The 21,380-nt window shown below is 42.4% G+C and overlaps 1 protein-coding gene across 5 annotated transcripts in view; it reads right to left on the bottom strand.

Annotated features, from left to right (window-relative positions):
• The window catches only part of Btbd7 (BTB domain containing 7), a 75,418-nt gene extending 57,990 nt beyond the window's left edge, over nucleotides 1-17,428 (bottom strand). For 4 of the 5 annotated variants that reach the window (XM_027419174.2, XM_027419177.2, XM_027419178.2 and 1 more), the window contains exon 1: nucleotides 17,304-17,428. The gene's annotated coding sequence lies outside the window, so the exon portion shown is untranslated. Of the gene's footprint in view, nucleotides 1-16,771; nucleotides 16,934-17,303 lie in introns of those variants that run through there. The other variant, XM_027419175.2, reaches the window with a different exon arrangement.
• Nucleotides 17,429-21,380: the final 3,952 nt, after the last annotated feature.

Here is a 21,380-nt window from a genome sequence, read left to right as displayed (position 1 = left end):
TACTTCAGTTGGTACAAAATTTCTACTTAATTCTAAATCTTTAACAGTTACCAGTAATCACTAACTAAAGTCATTAATTTGTTAGGGGTTGTAAAATGGTGACCTATTTCTCCTTTAATCATTAGCTAGAAGAATTCTGTAGAACTTGTCAATTATTCAGTTGGTTGGTTCTAAAATTTGTACAGAAGGGGCAGAATATTCTTTGCCAGTGCTTACTAAGTTTGAAAACAAACAGTAACAAATTAGTTTTTCATTATCTTTAAAGGTGGCCAGTAAGAGATAATTTGAAGCATTTAAACATAATTTATTTTTATTTTATTTGCATCTGTATTTTGTCTGCATGTATGTCTGTGTGAGGGTGTCAGATCTTGGAGTTACAGACAGTTGTGAGCTGTCATATGGGTGCTGGGAATTGAACCCAGGTCCTCTGGAAGAGCAGCCAGTGCTCTTAACCGTTGAGCCATCTCTCCAGCCCCTACTTTGAAGCATTCAAAATTTACTGTAAGAGTTCATGAGTCCATATATCTAACACATTCTAATTCCTTGTAACTATCATCCCATGTTACTCATACTGGCTTCTGAGACCTGTAACACAATTCTTCCCTTCTGGCAGTTTTTTTACTTTCTGGGTCCACATGCTGTATAGACAGGGCTGGGCTGGGGTTCTCAATCATCCTGCCTCAGCCATCTGCATGTTATGATTACAGGTTGCACCAACAAACCCAGTTTAGCTAATTGATAGTATCAATATTAAAACTACAAACAAGGTATTTCCAAAATGACTATTATATTTACCTACTCTATCCTAGGTTTTCCTTTATCATACATAATCTTATTTACACTTTTGTATATAACTCCAAATCCTTTTTTGAGTACTATTTTTACAATATTGAAGTTAGTACTCCTACCTTTTATATCTCATGCTCCAGTACCTAAATATATTTTTTGTTTATAATTGCTAGATCTTGGCAATTAATGCACTTATTCTAATTTTTTCAAGCTCTCCTCTTTTTTGATATGTGTACACATGTACATAGGAAGCATGCATATATGTGGGTGCATGCAGAGGACAACAGAGGTTGACAATGGGTGTCTTCTTTTTTTTTTTTTTTGAGTCAGGCTCTCTATGTAGCCCTTGTTTGTCCTGGAATGTGTTACCACACAGACTTAAAAGAACCTTATTAAGCTCATAATGGCTTTTAAAAATATACCCTGTTCTAATTCAAAACAGCTGCCAGTTCCCTGGTGATACTTTTCTTACTACATTAAATTTTTTACTTATTTTTGTTGCTGGGTGGTGGTGGCACACACCCTTAGCTCTAGCACTCAGGAGGCAGAGGCAGGAGGATCTTTGTGAGTTAGAGGCCAGCCTGGTCTACAGAGTGAGTTCTGGAACAGCCAAGGCTACACAGAGACCCTATCTCAAAAAAAAAAAAAAAAAAAAGCCATTTTTAAAAGAACATAAATGTTCATAACATCCCACTTATCTATTCAACATTCTTGCAAGTGTAATCTTAAGATACTTTTCAAGCCAGGGGATAAGGGAAATGAATGCAGAAATATGAGGTGAATCTGGTTCTTAGAATTTTGGCTCCATGGAAGAAATTTATTTTAATTTGGGGGGAGTGGGTGGTATTTGAATTTCTGGCTGACTTCTCCTCCTAAAATGAAATTATATATTCTTAGTGTTCTTGATTTTTTAGTTATGAAATATTTCTCAAATTAATTATCTGGTACAATGTACATGGTCTGCAATTGTTACCTCTTAGCTCTTAAAATTATTACTATTGTTTTGAGACAAGGTCTCACTATGTAGCCTTGGCTGGACTGCAGCCTGCTATGTAGACCAGGTTGGCCTCCAATTTACAGAGGCTGTGGCTTCCAATTTACAGAGGCTGACCTGCCTTTGCCTCCTTAGTACTGGGATTAAAGATGTATGTCATCACACTGGGCTAAGATTACGTTAAAAAAAAAAAAATCTTCAAAGAGTCACTTAGGCAAGAGTTTTGAGGACAACCCAGGCTACCCAGTGACAAAAGAAAGTCATGAACAATGTAGAGAATGAATGCTAGCACAGTTTTATAAATAATTTTTAAACTTTAAAAAATATATAATCTAGGTGGTGGTAGCACATGCCTTTAATCCCAGCACTCAGAGGCAGGAGCATCTCTGTGAGTTCAAGGCCAGCCTGGTCTACAGAGCTAGTTCTAGGACAGCCAGAGTTACACAGAGAAACACTGTCCCAAAAAAACAACAAACAACTATGGAGACCAGAAGAGGGTGTCAGGTCCTCTGCAACTGGAGTCATAGGCAATTGTTAGCTGCCATATGGATGAGTACTGGAAACTGAACCTGATCCTCTGAATGAGTTGATAGGTAATGCTCTTAACTAATGAGTCATCTCTTCAGTTCCCTCTATATTTTATTTTTTGAGTCAAAGACTTTCACTGAACTTTGAGTTTGCTATTTTGGCTAGATTGATTGGCTAAAAAACCTCCAGGAACCACCTGTCTGTTTTCCTCAAGATGCCTGCCATCACACCTGGCTTTTATCAGGTCTTCACACTAATGCAGCAAGCACTTTACCCATGAAGCCACTTCCCAAACTCCAGATCATTTTTAATAGGGTTAGAAAATTCAAACCAGCAGGGCATACAGGACATGGCTGTAATCTTGGCATCTGGGAGGTAGAGGCAGGAGAATCAGGAGAAGCCAGTCAGGGGTACAATGAAACCCTAGCTCAAAGGGGGTGGGTGTGGGGCTGGGGGGATGGACACACGACAACTTCAAAACAATGAATCTTTAAAAGAGATATACAATTATATTATTAGGAATAACTTTTAAATATAGTTATTTGATTTATAAAAATTAAAATTTATTAAATCTTAACCCTGAAAACTATTATGCAGTCAGATGTGCACTAAAATGTAAAATTAGTGTGTAACTACTGCAGGCTATTCCAAGGTTTAACAAAGTGTTTCTGTCTTCTATTAGAGTTTGAAAGTGCCAATGCACTCAACCTTAAAGGCTATTTAAATTGATAACGTCAGAATATATCTGCTCAATGTTCTCCACTCCATCTCAGAATCAGAATTGTCCCCCATTCAATTGTGAGAATTTGTTGTTTAAAACTGATTCCAAATATACAGAAGATGACATAATTCAATTCTTCTTTTCCTAGGATTTGAACACAATTATTATTTTGGGAGACAGGATCTTCCTATGTAGAGTTCAGGCTGCCCTCAGACTTGTGATCCTCTGATCTCTATGCTGGGATTAAGTCATGTGACCCCATGCCTGGTATAAATTAAACAGTTTTAAGTAGAGTATCTCACAGACAGTTCTATAAAAAAACTAATTCATTTCAAAATATATCAGAGTTGAAGAAACATAGCCACATATAAAACTGTACTTTGTCTTTTAAAAATCTACACAGAGCTACACTGTGTATATGCCATAATGAACTTAATTACATCCATATGGATGAGCGCTTCATTATTATAGAGTACAGCAATCATTTTACATGTCTTTGACCACTCTAAGATAGTTCACAGATTTCAAAAAGACTAGTTTGTAGCTGTAGTTTTCTTGTCCTGTCTGGTCCCACTGCCCTCTCAGCCCCAAATAAACTCATAGATGTTATATTATTACTGGGGCTACTAGGAAATAAACTTAAGAAAGAGACCGCTGACACTTGCCAAGTCAGGGTAAGCCAGTCTTTCAATTTCCCTGCTTCTGAGATGATCCGTCTGATACCTTAGGCCTTAGGCAAAGCTGGTCGCACCGACGTTGCTGTGAGACCTAGGGTGACTATCCAGGTAGCCTGCTCTTTGTGTCTTCATTTGCACCTTCAGGAAGTTGCACGCTCACACTTCCTGCCTATCCTAGTAATGTTATTTTCCTTCTCAGGTCTTTGATGATGTTGAAGACTAGACAGTCATAGCTATATCCTCTCTTATCTTAGATAGAAAATACTAGGTACAAGACTTAGACTTTCCAGATTAGTGCTGCTATTGGAGTAATCTTTGTCATGCCATTACCCTGAAACTGGACATGTAGTATGTGTCTATTGCTCAATGTTGCTCTTGCTGGTTGTAGGTTTTAATTTGTGTATGCTTTTACCTTTCCTTTTCCTGGAATATACTTGACATTTGCTATCATTGTATATAGTTTTTGTGTCAGGCTTAAAACCTTCTTTAGACTAAAAGGGGAATTGTAGTAGCATCTTGCCCTGCCAGTGAATTTGTTAGTGGCCACACCCCTATGGGTGTGGCTTCAGGTGGGGATGTAACTGGAAGTTAGAGAAACACTGGGTGGGCTCTCTGTCTCTTGGGTCATAGATATACTTGGAAGGGCAGAGACTGCATCTTCTAGAGCAGGAATGCAGTGGCGGTTCTTTACTATTATCTGTGTAAGTTGTTCCCCAATAAAACACCCATTTATCATTTATCTTGGGTCTAGTGAACTCATTAGTACTCCGCCTTCACACTCCTCTCCTCTACTGCAAGCAAGTACACAGACTTCAGCTGCAGTGCTTCTCCCTCTGTAAGGGATACACTGTCTAAGTCTTCAGCAGATTAAGTCCCCAAAGGGTTAGAACTGTGTTTTACTTCATTAACTATATATGCCAAGGAGCTTCAAGAATGCCAGGCTGGTAATGAATGCTTATTAATAATGAGGTACTTAGAAATGGAGACTACAATCAGGAAAGACCCACAGAACAACTGGGGAGACAGGAACACATCTAAATAATACCATTTTCAGTTTCTGAATTTCCTTCACTTTTCCTTCCTCCTCTATTTACTAATTCCTTTTGTTTCCCTTTGATAACTCTGTAAATACCAGCCATGCAGCTGGTATATGTACAAGCCACGTAGCCAGGTAATTGGGGGGGGGGACCAATTTCACATACAAAAAATGACACAACACACAGGGTACAAGTGAATACAGAGAGAAAGATTATGGCATGGAGTTAGAGGAAGGTGATTAGACTTTTTCTGGCTGTCCCTTGCTAGAATCTAAACACCAAGAAATGTAGATAAGGGTATTTCAACACAGAGGTCAGCTTATGAACAAGTATCAGGCTTATGCACCACCAATTGCTGGAAAAAGATTTAGTGTTTTTCCAGATTTTCCCCCAGGCTACTCTGGAATAACTTTTTGAAGTTTTGACCAGACTGCCACAAATGCTTAACCCTACTCTGACCCCTGATTCTTTCTAGTTTTCCTATTAAAAAAACAAAAACAAAAAACCTAACTATAAAGAATTCAGCAGGCTTGCACTGAAAAATGTTAATAAAGGACCTTCATACCTCTCAACCTTAGAGATCATTCCTTACCCCTCTTCTAGAAGTTCTTTGTGGGTCCTGGACAGAAGCAAAAGGGTCTTGTGGGAGACCAGAAGTACTATTCCCTACATGACAAGAGGAGTGAACATTTGTGTCTTTGCTTTGTAGAGACAGCAGTGTCAAAATTCAGATCTCCTAAGCAGCAGATATCCTGGCTTGAAAGAAGACAACTAAGAAGCACTGGTCTTATGGGGAAGAGAGAAACCGAGAGTGTGAGTTCAGATATACCTGCAATTCTTATGTATGTCATGGATGAGGCCCTACCAAGGATGCTAGAACATGGAATGGTATGACAAAGGGGTGACTTAAGCATAAACCTTATATGTTATTTCCTGCTGGAATTCTATGTAGCAAGCCGAGAAAGCTACAAGAGACTGAAAAGAATAATTTTGAATAAGATATATATGCTGAGTTCTATGATGTATCTCTCTTCTAGTAACTCCCCCACCTCTGTGCTCTTAGGAACTCTTCCTACTTTTGTCACCAGTAACTGTGTAGTTTGAATGTAAATGAAAACATGTCAATATACTTCTAGCTTTTTATTTGGCCCAAATAAGTGTCAGCAAGTCTCAAGTGCTCTTGTCCAGGTTGTGGGGTGAAAGTGAATTTAAGGGATGTAAAGAGAACAGTCGGTAGCTCAGTTATAGTATAGTAATTATGGCAATTTGATTTCCTAGTTTTCAAGATTTTGCAGTAAGAGGAAACATGTTATTTTTCTTTTCAGTAGCAAATGAAAGTATAGATAAGAATTTGAGGTAGTGGATAGGTATCCTGAGAACCAAGATGTGTAAACAACGGGAATGTCCATCAACAGATAAATGACAAAGAAAATGTAGTACATATGTAAAGTGGAATACTCTTTGGCCTTAAAGAAGGAACCATTTGAAAACATGGATGAATCTTGAAGATATTATGCTAAGTGAAATAATACAGTCATATAAACAGAAATATTGTATAAACTCATGAGATAGCGGTCTAGGTCTGGTCTAGGTTTACTAGATAAATTCACAGAGTCACAAAGGAACAGTGGCTATCAGTTGTGGGACTGAAAGGAGATTTACTAGCCATCAGTAATAAAGTTTTAGATAACCAAGAAAATTAAGCGTAGATAACCTAAGTCAATGCATCATATACTTAAAAAACTTAAGATGGCAGATCTTATATTGTTACTAAATTAAAATGTAATTTAAAAAAACCAAATATGGTGGGGCTGGAGAGATGGCTCAGTGGTTAAAAATATGTACTACTCTTGTCAAGGACTGGAGTTTGGTTCCAGGACCCATGTCAGGTGGCTTACAACCACCTGTACCAGCTCCAGGAGAGTGGATGTCTCTGGCCTCCAAAGGCATCTGCATGCACATACCCATACACAGATATAATTAAAAACAAACCTTCAAAAATAGGAATATGAGTGATAATATATAAGTACCTGTAAAAAGGTGAGGCAGGAAAAACTAAAGAAGTACTGATGCCATTGTTCTTTTAGGTAATTCTGGTGAGACAAAAATGTAATATAGAAGAAAACCAGAAGAATGTAGTGTTACAGAATTTAAGGGAGGAAAGCTGCACTGAAGTAAAATCCTGGAAGGCTTTTATTCTGGTTCTATATAACAAGAGCAAGAAGGAGCAGAGAAGCAACGCAATCTCAGAGGGGATGTGTCAGAGGGAGGAGCAGCTATTAAAGATGGTGCCTCTGGACACTTGGTAATATCTGGAGGAAAGGGTACTATGCCATACACTGGGGAGAGACACTAAGTATTTTGAAGTAAAAGTCCCCATAACAAAAGATTATCTGGTCAAAAATGTCAAGAAGAGGATGGCAAGATGTCTCAGTGGGTAAAAATGCTTGCTGCCAAGCCTGCTAACCCAAGTTCTATCCCTGAGACTCACATGTTGGAAGGCAAAAACCAATTCTGAAAGCTGCCTTCTGATCTCCACTGGTACACCATGGCAAGTGTGTACCTATGCCCCTAAAACAAATGAAGTGATAAAAGGTGAGTAAAAGTATGTCAAAAGGACCAAGATTCAGAAACCTACTGACCAGTGTAAGGGATTCAGATGAGAAAACAAAGCAGCAAAGCCTTTGGTAAAGTGAGAACACACTGGGGGAAGCAAGGCTTTTCTAGGTCTCTATGTGGAGACACGATGGAGAATTACAGCAAGATGTTGAAAGTAACTTTAAGGTTTTATTTGGAAAGTTAACTGAGGTCTGGCATCTCAAATTCTCCAAGAAATATAAGAGCTTGTGTATGCCTTAAGTCTTCCAACTTGTGGTTGTTTGATACTGATAAAGGGCTTACCCTGTGGAATACTGCCAAGGTTTAAAATATTTGGGATACTGGGATACAGATGTAGCTCAGTGGTAGTTTGCCTAGCATTATAAAAGGCTTTTGTTTGATCCCCGGCACCACACACACACATACACACCCACTGTCCCTCGCCTAAGGGGGGCAGTCCCAGCAGCCAGGACTGACCAGCTCAGCTACCATCCAGGCCCACATCCTGGGCCTTGGATTGGCTCACCCTAACATCTATGACCTGTTGGAGTGCATGAAGGGACTGGTCCTGCTGAAGGATAACCACAGGCCATGACTCAGGTCAACAGCAGGATATCCGAGAGGAGTTTCCGTGAGGGTCCAGTGATGATGGTGTGTGTGCCAGAGGCCAAATCCTTGAACCAGACCAATGACTCACAGCAATGAACATTTGCTGATGGGGCTGATTGGACAAAAGGGTATACTGTGTGACACACTGCAGCTCCCAGTGCCACTAGGAAGAATGAAGACGTGTTGGAGAAGCAGGAAAGACAGAAGCAAGGTAGGTTGTTTTAAATTAATTTTGGAGGGGTTTCTTCTGGGGAGGGGACACTGGGAAGGATGAGGGGCAGATAGAGGGACTTGAAGGTGAATGGGATAGGGGTGCATGATGTGAAATTCCCAAGAATCAATAAAGAATTGTGATTTTATACAATATGACACAATAGGGACTAGGAACCTGACTTCAATCTCTCCACCTATGTTTAAAAAAAAAAAAAAAAAGCCAGGTGTGTGACAGACTATGGCTGTAATCCCAGCGCTAGAGAAGCAGAGACAGGCATATGCTCAGGACTTGATGGCCAACCAAACAAGTTTAATTGTTGAGATCCCAAATAATGAAAGACTGTCTCAAACAAGGAACAACACCTCTTATGAAACAACAGCTGAAGCTGTCCTCTGGGCTTCATACACATACATGTGTACAAACATGGACACACATACATGCACATACACACAACATATTTGAAGTTTGTTCTGGCATATAAGTCTCCTGCTGTGGAATATTCCTTTACACTGTGTGAATATATGTCACTGTGATTGGCTTAATAAACAAGCTGACTGGCCAATAGCTGAACAGGATACAGTTAGGCAGGAAAGCCAACAGAGAATGATGGGATGAGGAAAGGTGGAGTCAGAGGAGTTGCCAGCAAACACAGAGAAGCAAGATGAGAATGCCATACTGAGAAAGGTACCAAGTCATGTGGCTAAACATAGATAAGAATTATGGGTTAAATTAAGTGTAAGAGTTATCTAGTAACAAGTCTGAGCTATTGGCTGAGAATTTAAATAATATTAAGCCTCCAAGTAAATTATTTGGTAAGTGGCTACCAGGTATTTGGGAACAGGCAGGCAGAAGACAAATGACTGTCTACAGTCTCCCTCTTTAAAAAAAGGAAAAAAAAATTAATATTGCTTCTTCCATAAGGGACTATGATAAGATGAAATCCACATTTCCTTTTTTAAGAGACCTAAGATGACTTCTCTAAGATTTATTTTATGTTTAAATAATCGTGTGTGTGTGTGTGTGTGTGTGTGTGTGTGTGTGTGTGCGCGCGCGCGCGCGCGCGCACGCGCGCGAGCATGGGCATGTAGGTGCCTGCAGAGCCCAGAAGAGAGCATCAGATCCCAGCAATTGAAATTACAGGTGGTGGTAAGTTGCCTGATGTGGGTGCTGGAACCAAACTCTGGTCCTCTATACTTGCTTTTAATTGCTGATAGAAAATTCACATTTTTCAACAGGCGTTGGTGGCATACACCTTTAATCCCAGCACTCGGGAGGCAGAGGCAGGCGGATCTCTGTGAGTTCGAGGCCAGTCTGGTCTCTAGAGTGAGTGCCAGGATAGGCTCCAAAGCTACAAAGAGAAACCCTGTTTTGGGAGAAAGGAAAATTCACATTTTTTATTTAAAGAAAATATCTAACCAGGCATAGTAGCTCACATAGGTAATTCGAGCACTTAGGGGACTACGGCAAAAGGATTGCTCTGAGTTCAAGGCCAGTCTTGATTACAGAATGAACTGTCTCAAAATATAAATCCCAGGTAATAAATAAGAGCCAGAAAATAATGTCTAGTCTAAATTTTCCATTTTACCTTGACTTAATGATAATAACACACCTTACATTTATTTTAAACTTGCTTACACAGCACTAATATAGTCAGCATGCTATTTTATCCTTATCAGGTCAATTGCTAGGTATCTATTATGAACAGACACTAAACTGCATTCTATATACCTTGATTTAAAGTCAGACATACCAAGTGAGTGATTACAATATGCTATGATATGGATGGGAGAGAGGTCTAAAGTGCCCACAGAGTTGGTAATTATTGGTAGAGGTAACAAGATCTTGAGAATAAAGAGCACATTTTGTAATTCCAAGGAGCTGGTTTGAACAAGGAATTTGTGGCTGAAGAAATGGCTTAATGGTTAAGAGCACTCACATGATGCTTTTCCAGAGGAGTTAGGTTTGGTTCTCAGTACCCACATGATGGCTAACCAACTCCAGTTCCAGAGGATTCAAAGCCCTCTTCTGGCCTATGTGTGCACATAGTATACAACAGGTAGTCAAAACACCCATATACACATACACATACATACATAAGTAATCTATAAACAATAAGATATTTATCTGTTATGAAAAATGCTAAAGTAGGTAAAGCCCAGTATATGATATGACTAAATGATGCCACCAAGGACTCAAGAGCCTTCTACCTCTTATCTGACATCTTTAGGGGATGTTTAGGACCCTCTGGTTAGAAGGGCCTCATGTTTTCTTGCTCTAGAACATGAAGGGAAAGAAGAACCATTTTTCCCAGAAATATTCTGTCTCCTTCAGTTCAACCTGACTGGGATGGGTAACAGTTTATAAGGGGATTCAATGGGCTGATTGGCTTAGACTAATCAAAACCTAAGCTTGGAGTTGGTGATGAATCATCTCTAAGTGTCCTATATTTATGAATAAAAGCATATTTGTCAGGAAAGGAGATAAACAATGGGCAGCTAACAGAGCTGATAACAAAAAATAAGGAAACTCCAAGCACTTGTATAAACACATAAAAACCACAGACAGAAGCACAGAGGAAATAAGAAACAGCTTGGTAAAGCTGGAGTGATGGGAAATATAAAATCAGATACACCGTGCACTTTTTTTTTTTTTTTTTTTTTTGAGTTTTGGCCTTAATCCTACAAGACAAGATGAAGTTAACAGATTTTTTTTTTTAAGTAGCACAATCACACATGAAAATGGTATTTAATGTTTTACAAATAAGCTTGACAGTGGCTTGCACCATACTCCCAGCACTTGGGAGGCTAAGGTAGGGGTTAGAGGCCTTCACTAGTTAGAGGCCAGCTGGGCTACACAACGAGTTCCAGGACAGCATCGGGTACACAGCAAGACCCTGGTTCAAAACAAAAATAGCCATGCAAATAAGCCCAATACTGCCATATTCATTCTGCTAAGGACACCATAATTTTCTCATTTACAAGGATAGAAATTCTTGCAGAACCCACATTAAAAAAAAAGATACCAGCTAAAATAATAAATCTAGAATATAAGAAGCCTATTTTACATAATAGATGCTGCATACAAGAAACTTGTGCTAACATTATTCTCAGTGGACTCTGGGCTATGTGAGACCCTGTTTCTCTGCCTCCATCCCCTGTGTGTGTGTGTGTGTGTGTGTGTGTGCGCGCGCGCGCGCGCCACACTCAATGATAAATGACTGAAAACTTTCCAAGATCCCATAACAACCTAAGTAAGTTCATTTCCACCACTTCTAGTCAACACAAGTACTAAAAACCCTAGTTGAGTACTAAGACAAAGAATAAATAAAAAGCACTCAATCTGGAAAAAAAATGTAAACTGACTGCTTTTAGATGACTTGAGCATGAGCACATCTGTAACTCCAGCACTTGCCAGGCTAGAGACAAATGATCAGGTGTTCAGGGCCAGTCCTGAGACCCTGATAGAAAAAAGGGGGAGGGGGTAAGGGAGAGAGGAGGTAGGGAAGGAAGATCACTGCTGAAACTCAAATAAAAGATTCAACATTGTTAAAATGTTAAGACTAAGTTGGGGGTGGTGGCACGTGCCTTTAGGCCCAGCACTCAGGAGGTAGAGGAAGAATCTCTGAATTTGAAGCCAGCTTGGTCTATAGAGTGAATTCCAGGATGGCTAGAGCTACACAGAGAAACTCTGTCTTGTCTTGAACCCCCCACCCCCCACAAAAAAATTGTTAAGACTGGGTTAGGGAGGGTAAAAGCCATTGCCACCAAGTCTGAGGACCTAAGTTTGATAGTCAGAACCCACATAGTGGAAGGAGAGACCCAATTTCCACAAGTTGCCCTCTGACTTTCACAGATGCACAAGAGCACCAACACACATATGCACTCAGTCTTATACACACAATCACATACACACAATAAGTGCAAAAAGTTAATAATACCCAAAACAATGTACATATTAAATAGAACAAAATCCCAATAGTTTTCATTAGAAAAATTCATTTTAAAATTCCTGTAGTATCTCAAAGGATCCCACTGCAAAACAATCATAAAAAAGAACAATGCAGAGGATCACGTTTGCTGATTTTAAATCTTAACTACAGATATTAAAACAGCCTGGAACTGACATAACCTACAGAGAGCCCCAAAACAAAACCTAGCACTTATGCCTCAATGGCCATCCTATCTTCCTCCTCAATCCCTCCATCTTTGCCCTCTCCTCTTGTTCCTATCCTTGTATACACCAGGCACGCTCTCTACAACTCAACTACACTCAAATGATTTTCACTAAGGTGCCAAGGCCATTCAACTGGGAAAACTGGACAGCTATACTTAAAACGATAAACAGAGTATCTACAATTATAAAACTCTTAATAGAAAACAAAAGAAGAAAACCTTCATGACAATGGATTTGGCAACAATTTCCATATATGACACCTAAAGAAAAACTAGATAATCAGGGCTTCATCATAGTTAAAAACTTTTTGACAGACTACAGATGTGGCGTAGTAGTGGCAGAAGACAACTGGGTTTACATCCCAACACCACAGAAAAACATTGTTTTTTTAAAGGTTTTGTTGGGTGTGGTGGTTCATGCCTGCAATTCCATGTCTTGGGAAGCAGAGAGAAGGGTCACTGGGTCAAAGGCCAACCTGATCACACAGCAAGATCTGATCTCAAAAACAAAAACAAAAAACCCAATAAGCATTTTTTCATATCAAAGGGAGAAAGGTTAGTAGAAAATATTTAATTTTGCTGTAGATATCAAGCCTGACCTGAGTTTAAATTCAATCTCCCCACCCCACCAACTATAAGACAAAAGGAGAGAACCAACTCCTGCTAATTTGTTCTTTGACCTTCACACAAGTGCTGTGGAATGTGCAAAGCATGCTGGCACCCACACAATAAGTGTGCATGAACATACAAAATAAATAATGCAATTTTACAAAATCATGTCTGATAAGAGATCAATATTCAGAAAACCAAAGAACTCCTACAACTCAACAAACACAGTTTGATTTAAGAAACAGGTAAAGGAGCTGAGCATGATAGTCTATGTCTGTAACTCCAGTACTAGGAAAGCTAAGTGTTTTGATGCTAGCCTGGGTTTCAAGACTTCTCTCAAAAAACCAAAAGGGGCAAATGAGGTGAGAAAATAAAGTAAGTAGAAGGAAAGATATTCAACTCTATTAAGTAAATGCAAGTTAAAAAAAAAAAGTGCAAGTTAAAACACAATGGTGGTAACACATCACACTCTTTAGAATGGTTTAGCTTAGTATGTAAATTAATATTGACCATTGGTTTAGCAGGTGGAGGTTTACAAACCTACCTAGCAGCAAAGCCTCCAGGCATGCCTGTGGGGGGTTATCTAGAGTAGACTGAGGTAACTGGACCTATCTGAACTGTGGGCAGCAGGATCCCGAAGGCTGGGGTCTTAGTTCTAACCTACTGAGTACTGTCATTCATCACCCTCCACACCTGCCTGATGTCCCTGCCACTCTTTGTCACCATGCCTTCCCCACATCATTGGATGTGTAGGAGTGAACTAATACACACACACACACACACACACACCCTTTGTGCATTACTGGTGGAAATGTAAACTTTCTTCAGCTTGATAAACACCCAAAATAAACAGGTTATTTTTATATTATGTTCATCACAGCAGTGTTACACATATTGGTCAAAAGATGGAAGCAACTGAGGTGTCCAAGGACAGATGAATAAACAAAATGTAGCATATACTTAGAATGAGTTGTTCAGCTTCAAGAAAGAAGGAAATTCTGACACTGTACAACATGAATGGACCATCAAGCCAGTCACAAAAAGACATATACTGTATGATTCTATGAGTACATTCTTACCTAGTCAAAGTCATAGACACAGAGTTGAGGAATGGATCTCAGTGACTGAGGTTAACCATGTTAGTGCCTAAAGAGTACAGACTTTCAGTTTAGGAAGATCAAAGATGAGGGCTGGTGTGTAATCTTGTAGCAGAAACTAAACTTAGCATGCCGGGAGCCTTGAGTTCAATTCTTACTACTAGGGGAAAAAAAGAATTCTGTTAATTGGGCCATTAACACCATTCCTCAGATAAAGGTGCCTGATGCACAAGCCAGTGTACCTGAGTTCCACTCCTGGGACCCACACAGTAGAAGGGAAGAACTAACTCCCAGAAAAGTCCACTGACTTTCACCTGTGATCTTTGGCTTTATCATGTATACACAGTAAAAATATATAAAATCTAGTAAAAAGAACCTTTTTTTTTTCTTCTTCTTCTTAGTGCTGGAGAGATGGTTCAGTGGTTAGGAGCATATGTTATCTTCCAAAGGACCTGAGTTTGATTCCTAACATCTATATCAGGTGCTCACAACTGCCTGTGACTCTAGTTCCAGAGGGATCGGAAGCCTCTAGCTTCCACAAACACCTGCACTTACAAGCACACAGACACACAAATTAAAAAAAAAAAAAAAAAACAAAAAACCAATACACACACACACACACACACACACACACACACACACATATTCTGTAGATGGCAGTGGTAATGACTGTACAACAATGTAAATCTGTACAGAACTGTACATTACATATATTTTACCACAGTGTCTATACACACACATACCTGCTAGGTAACCCTTCTCACTGACTTTACCCTACCCAGCTCAGTTGTAGAACACCATTGGGTTTGATTTCTAGCACTAGAGAGAAAAATTTTTGAGATACACTTTGCTGGGTATGGTGGCACACATCTGTAATCTGAGCATTTGGGACAACAATTCTAGTTTAGGATCTCATCTGAGTCAGGTAATACAACAGTTAGCTACTGTCTTCTTGGCTCATTTTATTCTTGCCTTCTTTTAATTCAATCTGTGGATGACAGCTTATAAAAAAAAAAACCAGTATCTTTAAAAGGTTGTTATAACTTGTATAAAAGAAAACTCCAAATTGCAATTTGGCACTAAAATCTTTCTACAGAGATAACCTTCTGGCTATCTAATATTTCCTACTGAAAACATCTTCCCAAGAAACTCTACTGTCTGCTCATTTGTCTCCCTCTATTCCCCCTTCCCAGTGCCAATCTCCAATTTATACCCTTGCTTTTTTCTCACAAAGTAAGTGCTCCAAGCTCTCTGTAAATATAAACAGCCATTGGTCAGTTGAGTTCCAAGTGTCCCAGGAAGTTATTTAAACTCCTAAGGCCCTGCTAGAACTTCCTCTACCCTGAATTTCCACAGCATTCTCTGTATTAGGAGAACTCACTAGATCGGCTTCTAGACTCATGTTAGTGCATCTTTTCCCAATAAGAACCTCGAGGCAAAGTCTATTATATATTACATTTCTTCACTTCTCCCCCCAGCTCGGGAATAATTCAAACGCAAAGCAGACCTTCAATAATCACTTGAGTAATCTGAGCTCAGTGACTAAAATATGAAAACAGAATCACTTGATTCTATTATATTTTTGAAAGATGACACCATAAAAAATTCTGTAGCCCAACAAAAGGAGAGAAGGAAAGAAACTAGGCAGTATAACCTGGAAAGCCACTGTGTTTTAAATCCTAAAGTTAAAGCCAGATATAAAGAACTCCCTGAGATGCTCACCATGTTGGGACACAGAACACTATAGGAGTTAGGTTTTACAGAACAAAATACTGACCTGTGAGCTTTACTGAACTCACGAAAAAAACGAGCCAGGTTATAATTTGATGAAAACCTAGTCATGGACCTAAGAAAACCTCAAATGAGATGTCACTCAAAAGTTTAACAAATATGGTGTGTGGCCTCTTCAGTTATTTTGAGGTAGCTGCCAGGTTCGGAGAAAGTGCTCATTTCTGCTTTCAACTTCATTGTGCAAAGGCTTAGTGATTGGGAGGCACTATGGTGGAGAAAGCCATCCATGAAGAGTAGGCAGTGCAGGAGTGGAGTGAAAAGAGCTCCCTCTATAAACCATATGCAGAAACCTAGGTCCCAGTTTTGGTCTCACCCTTCCCTAGCTAAGACCCATGGCAACTCGCCTTTGAGAATCCATTTTCCCCATTTAAAAACACACCCAATCTCTAAAGGTTTTTCTGACTCCAAAATTCCAAGACAAGTCTAATCACAACTGCTGTTCAGGGTGGACGGTTCACATAGCTTCAAGTCTTCCTTCCACACTTACAATGTGAGCAGCCTTTTACAAGAAATGGATGTTACCCAGAGACAAAAGACACCGTTTGCTGGAAAAGCGAACGAACGGCCAAACTGCCTCCTTGCTCCTTTCAGTAAGATGTTTTAGCCGAGGAAAAACATCTTCCTGGGAAAGGGAGCCAAGACTGCTCTTGTAAATTAGGCCTACTCCAGAGTACTTATTATGCGTGCTGGTATGTGAAGAGGCGCTGTGCTGGTTCAAAGCAGAGACAACACTCCTCGCTGCGAGTTTCTCCTGAGACGGCGAGAAAGTTCTCACCATGGAGTGTGAGAGTGAGTGTTGAGTGCCTGGGAGGGGGGAAACAGCGGAGCAGGAGAGAGGGCGCCGGCCGACGAGGCACGCCTTTCGCCAAGTACTCCGGGGAGCTCAGCCTCCGCTTCTCCGCCACACGCTCCCTCCGCATTGTCTCCCCACCTACCTGTCAAAGCTCCAGAGTCACACACCCCGGACGACTTCACTTGGCCGCCCCAGGCCTGCTCCGCCCCAAGCTCCGGCCCTCGGGCCTCACGCCCACCCCGCGCGCGGCCCCGCACCCTGTAACCAGGCGTCCGCGCCGGGAGCGGGTTCCCCGGTTCAGGGTGCGGCGGGTCCCGCCCCTCCAAGCCCGGTGCAGGGAGCGGGTCCCGGCGTCCAGCGGGGCGGGGATGGGTGGAAGGGAGGGAGGGAGGGGCGTCCTATCGCCCCGAGCGCCGCGCCACGGCCTCCCCCGGTCGGCGGCGCCCTGCCCGGCCCGGCCCGCCCCTCAGGGCGCTGGGACCGGCCCGTCCCGCGCCGGCGCGCTGGGCCCCAGACGGCCGCCCGTCCGGCCAGCGCCTCGGCAACCCCCGCGGCGTGCGGGCCTCCGCCGAGGCGCCGCCACGCCCAGCCGCGGCCCCCTCCCTAGCCGGACGTCCCGCACCGCGCCGGACGGCGAGACGGAGCGTCAGCCTCAGACACCGAGGGACACTCACCTCGGAGGCTCCTCCCGCCGCGGCTGCTGCTGCTGCTGCTGCTGCTGCTGCTGGGACCGCTGCCGTCGCCTCCGCCGCCGCCGCCCCCAGCGCCGCCGTCCGCACTGGCGCCAGCCCCCGCGGCCATTCTCCCCTAGCCGCCGCCGCCCTCCCCGCTCCTGTCAGTGGCTTAGGCTCCGGGGCTGCTCCAGGCTCCCCCTGTCGCCATTTTGACTCCGACAGGGAGCAGGAGGGGCTCGCTCCGGCGCGGCCCTGGCGCGCTTGCGCCGCTCTGCGGAGCCGGACGGCCCCGCCCGCCCCCGCTGTCGGCACGCCCCGGTCACGTGCCCCGACGTCGGCGCGCCGGGTTCGGGGAGGAGGGGAACGCTGGGGGGCGCGTTCCCAGGGGCTCGGGCCAAGAGGCGAGTGCGCGCGCATTCTTGTGCCCGAGTCCGCCCGAGGCGGCTGAGAAGGGGCGCCGGGTACTTGTTGCAGCACCTGGCACCGAAAGTGGCATGGTAGCGGACTGTTCGCGGTATCTGAACGGAACAATCACCCCTACGCACGGGAAAGCCAGTTCCACTGACTCATTTCCTTTCGGCGGCCACCGTCCAGCGGGTGTTGTTGGCAAAAAGAACTGCCATCAGGAGGAAAACTCCTTTCTGGCCGACTCTGCGTTTCGGCAGCTTCTTTGTGTCAAGAATTTCTTAAAAACAGTTTGTCGTCTTGGTGCTTTCATAAGTAGCACCTTGCTAGTTACCTAGTGGGCGACAAAGAAAGACTCTGAAAAGTTTCAACAACAAAGAACTGGGCTGATGAGGCTCACAGTGCCCCCATGGGAGAGCCAGATCTCTTCCGCCAACAGCCCTTGTTTATGGTTTTGCTGTAATTCCAGCGATGCAGTCACAAACCCGAGTTACATTTAGGGAGTCTGCTACAGTCTTCAAAACACAGTTAAATACATGGTTTCTGTCTCAACGCCAAAACCGCCTTTTGAGGTAGTTGGGACAGGCGTTATTAGCACTGTTTTACAGCTAAGGAAGCGGGCAAGCCAAGACTAGAATCCAGGCTGTGTCCTCCAGGGATACGCTTTTTCCGTCTTTCCCAAGTCTTTCCGAAACAAGTTCTCTGTCAAACTTCCCTTTTCTTTTTAATTTTTTTTGTCAAAATTCTTTTTGATGGTGTTAGATTTATTTTTATGTGCATGCAATGTCTTGCCTGCGTGCATGTGCCCAATGTTGCCTGCCTGCTGACTCTGGAGTTATGGGTGGTCATGGAGCCACTGCCAGGTGCTAGGAATCCAGCGCAGGTCTTCTGCAAGGGCAGCAAGAGCTCTAAATCACTCATCCATCTTTCTGGCCCCTTTGTGGTTCTTTTGAAAGCATCTCTTGAGTAGAAGCACCTGCCCTTAGTTCCTGAATAAACGGACTTGGTTTAATCCATTTCACTTCTTAGTTCCAGAAAAATCTTTGAAATATGTAAGCCAGGCGTTGGTGGTACACGTCTTTTATCCCAGCTCTTGGGAGGCAGAGGCAGGCTGAACTCAGAGTTTGAGGACAGCCTGGTCTACAGAATGAGTTCCAGGACAGCTAGGACTGTTACATGGAGAAACCCTGTCTGCGGCAAGGGGTGTAACCAGCCCTTAGCACTTACCTTTCTCTCTCTCTCTCTCTCTCTCTCTCTCTCTCTCTCTCTCTACTATATATATATATATATATATATATATATCTTTCCCAAGTCTTCCGAGACAAGTTTCAGCAACCACTTTACTGACAAGTGAAATTCTCTGAATGCAACATTTCTGATGTATGGCTCATGCCTGCGTTGCCAAGCTTCAAAATATAAGAACAATGAAATTTTGTCATGGGTTTGGTTTCTGTTCTCTTTCTGTTTTGTGATAAAAAAGGATCCCAGCCCTTTGATATGAGCTCTTGTTTTGGTGTGTGTGTGTGTGTGTGTGTGTGTGTGTGTGTGTGTGTGTGTGTGTGTGTGCACTCCAGGTGCTAGGAAGTCCAGCGCAGGTCACTGCAAGGGCAGCAAGAGCTCTAAATCACTCATTTCCATCTTCAAGGCCCTTCTTTTATTAACCTTTCCCTCTTGCACCCTCTATGTTGTCTCTATTCCAAGCCTTGAAGATCTGGAGATTATAACAGAGACTGTAACTGCTGTTCAAAAAAGGATTCTGCTTATATCATTTTTCTTCCCCTCTGTGGGCGCTGCCTATGAGGTGGCTGCCATCTACTCTGAGACATTATGGCTGTCCCCAGATCTCTGATAAAGCCTGAGATCATCAAAAAGAGGACCCAGAAGTTCACCCAGTTTACCAATAGGTGCAACTGTCAGGAACTCAGAGGTATTGACAACAGGTTGTGTGATGATTCAAGAGCCAGATCCCAATGCTCAACATTGGTTATGGGACAACAAGAAGACTGGGTACATGTTGCTCTCTGGTTTCTGGAAGTTTCTGATCCACCTTGTCAAGGAGCTGGAACGCCTTCTGCTGTGCTGCAAATTTCACTGTGCTCAGATCACTCAAAGCATGTCCTTTAGGACTCAAAAGCAGTGTGGATAGGCAGCCCAGCTGAGCACCAAGGCTGTGCAACAGCAATGAATAAAAAGCGTTTTTTGTTTTGTTTTTTTTTTGTAAGAGTTATTTATTATGTATACAGTGTTCTGTCTGCATATATCCCTGCAGGCCAGGAGAGAGCACCAGATCTCATTGCAGATGGTTGTGAGCCATCATGTGGTTGCTGGGAATTGAACTCAGGACCTCTGGAAGAGCAGCCGGTGCTCTTAACCACAGAGCCATCTTTCCAGCTCCCAATAAAAAGAGTTTTATTTTCACTTAAATAACACTACAAAACTGCCAAAAAGTGGGGAGAGATTCCCCTATAGTTGATGAGTGTAATAACTGGCTATACAGCTGTGGTGAATAGACAAATGGTGAATGGAAAAAAAGAAAATTTGAGGAAAACTGGTCCATCAAGTTGGAGCTGATGGTAATTCTTCCTGCTTGCCTCCTAACCCCTACACTCTAGAACACAACTGCACATTATCTACATTCAGGCCCCCACCTCAGTTTTCTACTACTTCAGTTTTGCGTCCATTGAACACTTATTAGGGGATGAAGAGATGGCTCAGCAGTTATGAGCACTGGCTGCTCTTTCAGAGGACCCAGGCTTGATTCTTAGCACTCACAGTGTAACTTACAATTAGCAGTAACTCCAGTTTCAGGGAATCTGATGCCCTCTGCTGGCCTCTGGCAGCAACAGACATCCTTGTGGTGCATGGATACATTTAGGCAAACACTTATACACATAAAATAAAAATCTTAAAAATACCAAAAGGACTTATTTTGGGTCACAGTGTCAGTTTTCATCAGCAATCTTTGGTTTCACAGATTCTGAACCTGTGATGAGACACATTGTGGCAGTAGAAGTATGTGGCTACCTGCCTTGTGGTGGATAGGAAGCAGAGACATAAAGAGACTGGGGACCAGTTGTAATCTTCAAAGGCAAGCTCCCAGGGACCGACCTTCTTCCTCCAGCTATGGCCTACTTCCTAAAGTTTCCACCAGTTCCCAGAATATCACCCCAGATAGGGACCAAGTGTTCAAAACATGAGCCTGCGGAGTGTACAGTTCATAGTTAAATGAAAACAAGAGTCAGAGACAGATGAGCAGGTGGCACAATCCAGACAATCAGAACTTCTCTTGAAAAAAGAATTTTCCCTAAGGAAGTTTTTCCTCTTGTTGGATTCTCTGCAATTACATGATTTTAAAAGACAATGTTAACAGTTTTCCATAGCTAAGAGGAAAATACATGTACATTGGGAAAGAAGGAAGAGCAGAGACAGAAACAGAGAAATTGAGAGAGAATCGAAGACAACATTTTACCACCTGAGCTTAGATATCTCCAAATCCAAACCTCCCCTCATTTTTGGGTTTTCAGAAGCCATTTTGTTGTCCTAAGTCCTCATTTTATCTCCAGCTACTTGGAAGATAAAAGCAATGGGCTTCTGTTGCTTGCAACCCAGAGGTCTGAATTCACTGTGTGTGGTGTGTGTGTGTGTCTGTATGTGTGTGTGGTGTATGTGTGT

Source organism: Cricetulus griseus, chromosome 5 (assembly GCF_003668045.3).
Source record: "Cricetulus griseus strain 17A/GY chromosome 5, alternate assembly CriGri-PICRH-1.0, whole genome shotgun sequence".
Lineage (NCBI taxonomy): Eukaryota > Metazoa > Chordata > Mammalia > Rodentia > Cricetidae > Cricetulus > Cricetulus griseus.
This window is presented reverse-complemented; position numbering and strand designations above follow the sequence as displayed.